The sequence below is a fragment of the Salvelinus fontinalis genome, chromosome 6, assembly GCF_029448725.1.
Source record: "Salvelinus fontinalis isolate EN_2023a chromosome 6, ASM2944872v1, whole genome shotgun sequence".
Taxonomy (NCBI): Eukaryota; Metazoa; Chordata; class Actinopteri; order Salmoniformes; family Salmonidae; genus Salvelinus; species Salvelinus fontinalis.
The window spans coordinates 21961625-21973973 of NC_074670.1; positions in this window are offsets into that span (position 1 = coordinate 21961625).

Consider the following 12349-nt stretch of genomic DNA (forward strand, 5'->3'; position numbering starts at 1 on the left):
TTTAGAGATAGTAATAGGCTTAATTAATCTCTCAGAGGGGTGATTATCATCTCTCTGATTTCTCCTCTGGGCTGTATGTGTGTGCTATTACTGAGTTCTCTGAAAAGATGGGTAAGACTCTTCAGTGTGCAGCTTCAGTGTCAGCTCCGAGCCTTTTCTGCTTCCAACGTCACGCATCCTTTATTATCACTCTTCCCTCACCATCCCCCGGCATCAGTGGGCTCTAGCTCTTAACTCATCGCATGCATACACAAATCTGAAGAGTTTTATTATTGTTATTTTCTGTTAGTCTTGCTGAATCATTGTACCAAGCTTTTTATTTTTATTTTTTAAATTTGTACCTTGCAGAGAAAAGGAACAAAATGAACCAAAAGCACCAAATTGTTTGTGAACCTATCACAGGATGTTGATGGCGCTTTAACTGGGGAGGAAGGACTCGTGGCAATGGCTGGAGCGGGAATCGAGGATTGGTATCAAAGACAACAAAAACATGGTTTTCATGTGTTTGATGCCATTCCTGAATCCGTTCCAGCCATTATTATGAGCCGTCCTCCCCTCAGCAGCCTCCGCTGGAACCTATCCTCAAGGTCTGTCATCACGATTCAAATCTATGCATACATGTAAGGTGATGTAAGTTAGCTTCTCCTATCCCTGAGAAAAGTTATTTTATGTAAAGCTTAAAGTTTCTTGAATTGTGGTGTGGGCGATGAGAAGATAAATGATACCTGTGATACCTAACTAAGTTGTGCTTTATTGCTGTAATATATTCCTTCACTGCTTGTAAATGTTCTCAGCGTCGCAGAATATGGTTATTCACAATGGGAATCATATTTTATGACAACGTTGATGTTCAGAAAGGAATTTGTGGCACCGTATATTACTCCCCAGCTCTTTATTTTGCCATTGAAACATTTACTTTCATTGTGTCTTTTTGATAAATAAAATCTCCTAAATATCAGAAGTGAATATGGTGTGAGAATGTTTTACTTTTTCAAAATAGCAGTACTGTTGTGTTTTGTCTACTGTACAGAATGACCAATGGTTATGAGACCTACATAATGTTAGTGGTTCAATATTTCCTCTTAAACATGGTAACTTTGGTACATAAATCTAAACCTCTACCTTGTGTTCCTTTATTGGGGCACTATTGTACAAAGATTGATGGACAAGCTTAACCCAGAAGATGGGGTCAATTTTTCACAATGGTTGACTCAGATAGCACGCCCCTCTCTGTAAATAGGACATGGACAAGCTGATAAATACCCTGGAGAATGTGTGCTGATGGGAATTTCAATTTTTAGGAGAGCAGTTATCACTTTTTTGGTCAACGTCGGCTAGAATGTTAATAGTGTTTTGCAGAAGGAAAGGCTGTGAGGACGTGGTTTGAAGTGCTGTTGAAGTGAAAGGCTTCTCTCCAGTACATATGCCTCTAAAGTAAAGAGCCCTTCTTTTAATGTACTATACTTGAGAGCACAAGAGTCGCAATAAAGGTATTTTCTCCAGTGATACACATAGGGCAAGGATCCTCCGTTGTTTGAGATTGCAGACAACTGACAAGGACTAATGGGGAAAACTGGACTATTTTATCCACCGAACAATGACCCACTACAACAAGTGCCCATTATTAAACATGCAATAATATGTTCCACTGAAGTACCTATTTGTCTGCCTTTTAGGGACCCCAGATCCAACCACACAATACTTTTCCAAACACAATACCTTTACTTACATTGATTTTATCAAAGCTCTGTCTATAATATGCCTTATAATACAAATCCAACGCAACGTCCAAAGAGGGATATGGCGTGTCCTGTACAAATCATACAACTCCATTGCCAGCTTCTAGGATTGCATCATTTTACAAAGCATCTTCTTGAGCAAGGACAGATGTTACGTCAGTACTTTAAAGCTACAGTCAGAAATTCAGGGTCTCATCCTGTAAGACATCCTTGATGAGAGGAATAAAGAAGAGAAAGAATAGGTTTTATTCTCCCTCTCCAGACACTCAGGGATGTATGGTTTTTTGAACCCTCCAAGAATTGCTCTGATAATTGGCTCCCGCTGTTCCAACCTCATGAATCTTAATCATGCGATGCTCTGCTCCGTTCGCTGCACTCAGACATGATTAGCTTGTCCTGCCAGACCAGAGAGCTACAGCTCCAGCCGACCAGTAGGACAATACAGCACAGGGTTTTAAATAGATTACATTCACGTAAAACGTTTTCTGTGTCTGTACTATCTGTTTCTGTTCTCTCTGTTTCTCAAGTCGTTAGATTTTAGGGCTATTTGTAATTACCTTTAGTGCGGTTTGAGACGTGGGTTTGAAGTCAAGTCATTTCTCTCTATTTAACCCTTTAGAACCAATAACGGGCGTTGACCTCCTTTCCTTAAATTACTATAGCGGCCGCGAACGGCCTTGTTTTTCTAAGAATAATATCTGTGTCAATATCACAAAATTAACTTGCTAACAACATGTTGTTGTATTCGTTTAAACCAAAAATAGGGTATGTGTAACGGTCCTGACCTGTTTTATGTTGTTTTTGTATGTGTTTAGGTCAGGGCATGTGTTTTGGGTGGGCAGTCTATGTTATCTGTTTCTATGTTGGTTTTGGTTGCCTGGTATGGCTCTTAATTAGAGGCAGGTGTTTTGCGTTCTCCTCTAATTAAGAGTCATATTTCGGTAGGGTGTTCTCACTGTTTGTTTGTGGGTGATTGTCTCCTGTGTCTGTGTCGATGTTACACCATACGGGAATGTTTCGGTTTGTTCGTGCGTTTATGTAGTCTGTTCCTGTGTCAGCGTGCTTCGTGTATTTGTAAGTTCGTTTGTTCAGGTCTGTCTACATCGTTTTGTTATTTTGTTAGTTATATCAAGTATAGTTCGTTTTCGTCTTTGTCTGTTTTGTTTATTTAATAAATCATCATGTATTCACAACCCGCTGCGCCTTGGCTCGATCACTACTCCACCTCTTCTTATGAAGAGAGAGAGGAACGCCGTTACAGAATCACCCACCACGCTAGAGCCAAGCAGCGGAGTAAATGGAGTAAGGGACAGGAAAAGAAGGAGCAATGGACATGGGACGATATATTGGACGGAAAGTGTTGCTACACATGGGAGGAGATCCTGGCTGGTAGGGATCGCCTCCCATGGGAACAGCTGGAGGCACTGAGAAGAGCAGAGGCTACCGGAGAGAGGAACCGGAGCTATGAGGGAACGCGTCTGGCACGGAAGCCCAAAAAGCCCGTAAGTAACACCCAAAAATTTCTTGGGGGGTGGCTAAGAGGTAGTGGGCCAAGGGCAGGTAGGAGACCTGCGCCCACTTCCCAGGCTTACCGTGGAGAGCGGGAGTACGGGCAGGCGCCGTGTTACGCAGTAGAGCGCACGGTGTCTCCTGTACGAGTGTATAGCCCAGTGCGGGTTATTCCACCTCCCCGCACTGGTAGGGCTAGATTGGGTATTGAGCCAGGTGTCATGAGGCCGGCTCAACGCGTCTGGTCTCCAGTGCGTCTCCTCGGGCCGGCATACATGGCACCGGCCTTACGCATGGTTTCCCCGGTTCGCCTACATAGGCCGGTGCGGGTTATTCCACCTCCCCACACTGGTCGGGCGACCGGGAGCATTCAACCAGGTAAGGTTGGGCAGGCTCAATGCTCAAGAGTGCCAGTACGCCTCCACGGTCCGGTATTTCCGGCGCCACCTCCCCGCCCCAGCCTAGTACCTACAGTGCCTACACTACGCACTAGGCTATCAGTGCGTCTCCTGAGCCCAGTTCCTCCTCCCCGCACTCTCTCTGTAGTGCGTGTATCCAGTTCGGTGCCTCCAGTTCCGGCACCACGCACAAAGCCTCCTGTGCGTCTCCAGAGCCCTGTACACACTGTATCTTCTCCCCCTACTAATCCTGATGTGCTTGTCCTCAGCCCGGTGTCACCAGTGCCGGTACCTCGCATCAGGGATAGAGTAGGCTTTGAGAGTACAGTGTGCCCTGTCCCTGCTCCCCGCACTAGTAGGAAGGTGCTTATCCTTAGCACGGTGCCTCCAGTTCCGGCACCACGCACCAGGTCTACAGTGCGCCGTATCCGGCCAGAGCCATCCGTCTCCCCAGCGCCATCTGAGCCATCCGTCTCCCCAGCGCCATCTGAGCCATCCGTCTCCCCAGCGCCATCTGAGCCATCTGTCTCCCCAGCGCCGTCTGAGCCATCCGTCTGCCATGAGCCTGCAAAGCCGCCCGTCTGCCATGAGCCTGCAAAGCCGCCCGTCTGCCATGAGCCTACAGAGCCGTCCGCCAGACAGGAGCCGCTAGAGCCGTCCGCCAGACAGGATCCGCTAGAGCCGTCCGCCAGACAGGATCTGCCAGAGCCGCCAACCAGACAGGATCTGCCAGAGCCGCCAACCAGACAGGATCTGCCAGAGCCGCCAACCAGACAGGATCTGCCAGAGCCGCCAACCAGACAGGATCTGCCAGAGCCGCCAACCAGACAGGATCTGCCAGAGCCGCCAGCGAGCCATGAGCAGCCAGAGCCGTCAGAGAGCCATGAGCGTCGAGAGCCGTCAGCCCGCCATGAGCGTCGAGAGCCGTCAGCCCGCCATGAGCGTCGAGAGCCGTCAGCCCGCCATGAGCGTCGAGAGCCGTCAGCCCGCCATGAGCGTCGAGAGCCGTCAGCCCGCCATGAGCGTCGAGAGCCGGCAGCCTGCCATGAGCGTCGAGAGCCGGCAGCCTGCCATGAGCGTCGAGAGCCGGCAGCCTGCCATGAGCGTCGAGAGCCGTCAGCCTGCATAGACCTGCCAGAGTCCCTCAGCCAGGATCTGCCAGAGTATATCAGCCGGGACCTGCCCCTTGTCCCGGTGTTGCCCCTTGTCCCGGTGCTGCCCCTTGTCCCGGTGCTGCCCCTTGTCCCGGTGCTGCCCCTTGTCCCGGTGCTGCCCCTTGTCCCGGTGCTGCCCCTTGTCCCGGTGCTGGTCTTTATCCTGGTGCTGCCCCTTATCCTGGTGCTGCCCCTTGTCCCGATGCTGCCCCTTGTCCCGGTGCTGCCCCTTGACAGGAATCGTGGTCACAGGCAGGCAATGGTCATACACAGGTAGGTAAACAGGCAGGTGAATCAAAACTAGGGCTGAAGGCTATAACTGGTTCTCACAAACGAGCTAGGAAAAGGCTTGGTGGAGTAAAAACAAACAATACCTCGCAAAGGCACAAACAGAATGAACTGAACTAAATAAGGAGCTGACGAGACCAGGTGAGTAACTAACACAGGTGAAAACAATTAACAAAAATAGACATGGCTATGTTCAAGAAAACAAAGACACAGGGCTACGTTCAAAAACACAACAAAACAGAACACAAGGTTGACTAAGAAAATAAATACAGAACCTTACACTCTTGCCACATTTTGAAAAACAGAAAATATGTCAAAAATATTTATAAGTATAATATATTATACTTGGTACATTTTGAGAGAGTAATTTAAGACAAATTTACTACAATTGAAATACTCTAGGGTTTTTTGTTGTTTTGAGTGTTAATCATTTTTTGATGGAAGACAAAATTAGCATTATTCCTATTTACATGAATGTGGTGTCATACTAAAGAAGAGGTTGTGCTCTTTAAAAGTAAGTTAACTTGTAATTGTAATTTGTTCTTTGTTTTGAGCTATGTCAGTTTGTTTGAAGAAAATTAGCTTCATCTTGAAAATTCTCAGTAATCTACAGTAGCATTCTAGAATTATATTGGGGTCTAAAGGGTTAACCATTTTAAATTATACTGAACGCTCCAAATTATATAAACGCTCCATGCAACAATTTCAAAGATTTTACTGAGTTACGGTTCATGTAAGGAAATCAGTCAGTTAAAATACATTCATTAGGCCCTAATCTATGGATTTCACATGACTGGGAATACAGATATGTATCTGTTTGTCACAGATAACTTAATACTAAAGGTAGGGTCGTGGATCAGAAAACCAGTCAGTATCTGGTGTGACCACTATTTGCCTCATGCAACACGGCACATATGCTATGCATAGAGTTGATCAGGCTGTTGATTGTGGCCTGTGGAATGTTATCCCAATCCTCTTCAATGGCTGTGCGAAGTTCTGGATGTTAGCGGGAGCTGGAACACGCTGTTGTACATGTCGATCGAGAGCATCCCAAATATGCTCAATGGGTGACATGTCTGGTGAATATGCAGGCCATGCAAGAACTGGGACATTTTCAGCTTCCAGGAACTGTGTATAGATCTTTGCGACATGGGGCCGTGGGTTATCATGCCGAAACATGAGGTGATGGCGGCGGATAAATGGCACGACAATGGGCCTCAGGATCTTGTCACGGTATCTCTGTGCATTCAAATTGCCATCGATAAAATGCAATTGTGCTCGTTGTCCGAAACTTGCCCATACCATAACCCCACCGCCACCACGGGGCACACTGTTCACAATGTTGACATCAGCAAACCGCTCGCCCACACGTTGCTATACACATGGTCTGCGGTTATGAGGTCGGTTGAATGTACTGCCAAATTCTCAAAAATAACATTGGATGCAGCTTATGGTAGTGAACAATGAACAATCAATTATCTGGCACCAGCTCTGGTAGATATTTCTGCAGTCAGCATGACAATTGAACTTCCTAAAAACTTGAGACATCTGTGGCGTCGTGTTGTGTGACAAAATTGCACATTTTAGATTGGCCTTTTTTTTTGTCCCCAGCACAAGGTGCACCTGTGTAATGCTGTTTAATCAGCTTCTTGACATGCTCCACCTGTCAGGTTGATGGATTATCTTGGTGAAGGAGAAATGCTCACTAACAGAGATGTAAACAAATGTGTGCACAAAATTTGAGAGAAATAACATTTTTGTGTGTATGGAACATTTCTGGGACCTTTTATTTCAGCTCATGAAACATGAGACCAACACTTTATATGTTGCATTTATATTTTTGTTCAGTATAGTTATGTCAAAGTCATTACACATAGCGCTATAATCAGCATGCATCCCAAAGTATTTTTACTTTATTCCTGACTCACAATCCAGCTAGCACATTTGGTTCCTTGGAACTTAAATTTGTTATTACCATACCATGTTTGTATGTTCTCTATAGTTATGTACTTGAAAATGTATAAATTGACCAATTCGGCACATTTGGGCAAACTCCTGGCAGACTTGATGCAAAATATTGTGTAGTGAGGTAATTCTTCACTGGATCAGTCTGAAATTTTGCACACACACTGCTGCCATCTGGTGGACAACATCTAAATTACACATAGGCTCCTATCTTAATGTATAGCCTTTCTCTTGCACTTATTTCAAAGATGATGGAACAAAACAAAAATAGATATTCTCCTACAGTAATTTCACATTTCCACAAACTTCAAAGTTTTATTTTCAAATTGTGTTAAGAATATGCATATCCTTGCTTCAGGTCCTGAGCTACAGGCAGTTAGATTTGGGTATATATTTCAAATCCTGAAATTAATAACATAGCTATCTTATGATGGGTTAACTTTTTTGAACTCGAAGCACATATAGGACACATGAACATTTATTTCCATAGGAATTAATTATGCAAACACATTGCCAGCAGCATACCACCCTGCATACCACTGCTGGCTTGCTTCTGAAGCTAAGCAGGGTTGGTCCTGGTCAGTCCCTGGATGGGAGACCAGATGCTGCTGGAAGTGGTGTTGGAGGGCCAGTAGGAGGCACTCTTTCCTCTGGTCTAAAAAATATCCCAATGCCCCAGGGCAGTGATTGGGGACACTGCCCTGTGTAGGGTGCCGTCTTTCGGATGGGACGTTAAACGGGTGTCCTGACTCTCTGAGGTCATTAAAGATCCCATGGCACTTATCGTAAGAGTAGGGGTGTTAACCCCGGTGTCCTGGCTAAATTCCCAATCTGGCCCTCAAACCATCATGGTCACCTAATAATCCCCAGTTTACAATTGGCTCATTCATCCCCCTCCTCTCCCCTGTAACTATTCCCCAGGTCGTTGCTGCAAATGAGAATGTGTTCTCAGTCAACTTACCTGGTAAAAATAAAATAAATAAAAATTTATTTTTTATTCTGACATGCATCAGTGAGATTCCAGCCTTTCATCTTCTGTTCTGGATGGAGCAAGCATGCCATGTCTTTTTACGCATATCAAACAGATGCCTTTTCAAAGGAAACAAGCACTCATTACATCAGGTGTGGCCAATTAGTGGGCGCGGCCAGCACACCTGAACACAATTAACAAGATAGAGGATAAAGAGAGTTTTGTTGATGCTGAGAACAGAATGTATATGTTTTTAAATAACATTCTTAGAATGTTTTCTTAACTTTAATAATGTTTTCTTGTGGTTTTTATGGAAAGTTTTCACGTTCTGAGAATGGAATGTACGTTTTTCAATAACATTCTTAGAACGTTCCCTGAACATTACAATAGCTTACTTTAGGTTTTTATGGAAAGTTTTCTTAACGTTCTCTGAACAATGAGAACATGACTTTAAATAGAACAATTAATAAACATAAGAAACATTATGCTGAAGTACTGAAGTTCCCACAGAAGAACATTGTTTTTTAACATTCTTGGAACAATTTGAGAACATGACTTTAAATAGAACCATGAGGAAACCTGTAGGAAATGTTACGCTGATGCACTGAAATTCCCACAGAAGAATGTTTTTCTTAATTCTATTAACTATTTGAGAACATTCCCAATACCAAACCAGTTGGAGAACGTTCCTAGAACATTACCAAAATTGGAATTAAGTGTAACCATGTTTGAACTTTTAGGAAACATTCTGTTAAAGTAATGAAATGCCAAGATTTTTTTTTGTCAACTTTCTTAAATGTGCTGAGAATGTTCAAAAGCCAAGCAACTATCATGCAACATTCCCAGAAAGTTGTGGGAAGGTTGTATGCAAAATAACCATATGACAACGCTCTCAACAAGCTCTAAGAAACATATGGTTCTTAGAACATTATGTGCTAGCTAGGAAGGGTCCTACAGTCCAGTGTTTCCCGAACTTGGACCTGGGGACCCCAAGATGTGCACATTTTGTTTTTTGCCCTAGCACTACACAGCTGATTCAAATCATCAACTCATCATTATGCTTTGATTATTTGAATCAGCTGGGAAACACTGCTATAGTCAACTAACTAATTGACTGAGAAGCACCATTACTGTATGAGGTTGTCGTAAGATTGTTGGTGTGAAGTTATTATTTGGAGAGCTGTGAAAGTCATGAGTTTTTTTCATGCTATTGTCTGGCTTCACCTTGCTTGAGCCCATACAACTGGGACCAGAAAGAGGGAGAAGTTTGCTAATCCCAGGTACTAGATTCTCCCTCCCGCTACTGTCTGGATTAATGATGACAGCCTAGAATCATATAGCTACTTAAAACAAAGATGCTGACTATTTGTTCCCTATCCATCTTTATCTCTGTATTAAAACATTGGCTAAGTGGCAGAAATAGTACATCATTATCTCCTCTCTCCTCTGTGTCCGCGGCTCAGGTAGAAGGATATTAACCAATGGTTTATGGCTCCTAGGGGCCCCGTGAATCACCCAGGTGTCTGGTGAGATGTTAAAGGCTTTCTAATAGGCTGTAGGCTGCTGCAAAACATATTGCTGTTTTTTTGTGAACACAATGGCTTTCCCTTTATATCTCCTTACACCCAGGTGCTCGGTCTCCATTTCTACACAGCCAATGGATGCTCTCAATCTATATCCTCAGCCAATGGATGCTCTCCATCTATATCCTCAGCCCTGGTGAAGACAAAGACACCACCTATTTTCTGCCATATTGCTTTCACATACCCAGTCCTAGGTAATGTCCCAATTATCTCTCCTTCCTCCCAAAGTGTGCACGTTTTCACTTACCTTTACTGATTTGAAAGGACATTACTGGTAGAAGAAATATAGTGGAAACTTTGAAATTCCCACTAGCCCGTACCTCCTCCAATCCAATTGCTTAAGATTTGTAAGAAGTAGTGATGCACACTTCAGGAGAAAGGAGATGTTATTGGGGCACAACCCTAGATAAGGGGGTGTGAATCTGAGCAGAACTGAGGGAACAACTTTCTGGAATGACACACAAGCTATTAAAGGACATTGGAAGATTTGGCTCAGTACCTTTGTGAGGCGCCAACATCAAAGACTGGATGGTCTGGTTTCAACTCTAAACTTAAATGGAAATCTAGGATTTTCTCTCTGTCTTAATTTTAGCTTTGTCCTTCCTTCATCTTGAACTGGTTTCATATTCCTTATGGTCACGCTGTCTTTATATCCCTCTTTGTATGTCTATATATAAATCCACCTAAAAGGAACTATGTTATGGTATATTGTATATTTCCTGAGTACCTTTATTAGGGAATCAGGACAGCCTGAATATTTAAGGACAGGAAGTTCAATTGTGTTTGTTTGTGTCTTTGCTAGCAGGTTGTTGTTACTGTATGTGTTTGTCTCTTTAGGACTATATATGCATTCACTGCAGTCACATTACGGCTTCCACATGGCATTGCAAACAGGTGAGTGGAGGCTGGGGATCAGTAATAAGCAGCTATTTACCCTGATGTCTGCCTGTCTGTCTGTTTCCTCTTCTCAGCCACACAGGCCTCTTACAACACAGCCAACACAGCCTGCAAATCAGCTCCTGACAGATACAAGAAGGAATATGAAAGAGGAGGAGGCCATGCTTATTATCAATGATTATTCTACCACTCAGGGGCTGGCATTGATCGCTGCACGTGAACTGTCGGGCACACAGTTGACGTTGGATGTTTATGTGTCAGGGTGTACGGGTGGGCCGCTCTGCTCTGACAGGATGCCTCTCATCACTGACATATGGATAAATGTCTCTCCTCTCCTCAAGATGCTTCCTGACTCCTCTCAGGCCTTCTCCCCCTGTCTCTTTCCATCTCTCACACCCACCCATCCCTCGCTTCTTAAAGAGCAACAAAATGTCACATATCCAAATCCATAAACAGTGATGTGTGAGCCCACTAACAGTGTGTGTGTGCATACTATGTTGGCAAATGGGATTCAGAGCCTAAGGCATGTGATCAAGACAGAAATGTGCTATTTGAATGGTAGGGAGCACTCATTAAAACCACACATCTCTGTACTAACCTCCTGTGAGAAAGACAAATATGGTCTCCTACATTAATGATACTGGAGGAGTAGGTATAACAATAGCCTCAGTACTGCCCTTCCTGCAGTCAGCATGTCTATTAAAAGACTGATTATAGTTCCAGCCTATACTGTCTGGTCGTATACTGTAGTATGTACTCATCAGTGGTGTCAGCACTATATGTCTCTATTCTGAAATATCACAGGTAGGGCTTCCATCATGTACACCATGTCGGTGCCTGAGCACCCATGCGTCCCCTCCCTCTCCACCCTCACCCCTACCCCGGGAGCCAGCCTGTCCACAGAAACCCCCATCACACAACTTAACGACGTGAAAGATTCATGGCCCGGACTAAAATAGCCCACTATCTAACTGGCAATAGACACATTTTCGAACCCGGGCACTCCGTCATGAAACAACGATAATACTCTGGTCGCTTCCCAGAATTGCGAGCCCCAGGTACTGCGTCCCTTCGATCTATCAGAGGAGAATTATGAATATTTGAGGAAATTAGATTAAAAGAGATCAGTTGAAATCAACAGGAGGATGAACAATGAAGGCAGATATTGCAGAGGATCAACTCAGACTAAAGTCCACAAAACCGATACAGTGAATACTATAGTATTTCACTGTGTTATAATGTACTATTTACAGTTAACTATAATATAAAAACTGTATTAAAAGAATACTTTAGTATATATTATAGTAATTAATGTAGTGTTTTGTGGATTGAACTATACTGTAGTATTTACTGTAGTGTTTTTGCAGACTGTAGTATACTGTTAATATTTAATGTACTGTTTTTGTGGACATTACTGTAGTATTGTTTTAGTTTTATTATCTTTGATATAGATGTGGAGGCTTTCTCTTTCAGGAAACCTACTGGAGAAATACTACACTGAACAAAAATAGAAACACAACATGTAAAGTGCTGTTCCCATGTTTCATGGGCTGATCCCAGAAATGATCTTCCATAAACACAAAAAGCTCCTTACTCTCACATTTTGTGTACAAATGTGTTTACATCCCTGTTAGTGAGCATTTTATCCTTCGTCAAGATAATAAAGACCTTTTGTGGGGTAAAACGGATTCTGATTGGCTGGGCCTGGCTCCCAAGTGGGTGGGTCTATGCCCTTCCAGGCCCACCCATGGCTGCGCCCCTGCCCAATCATGTGAAATCCATAGATTAGGGCCTAATGTATTTATTTCAGTTTACTGATTTCCTTATATGAACTGTATATCATCAA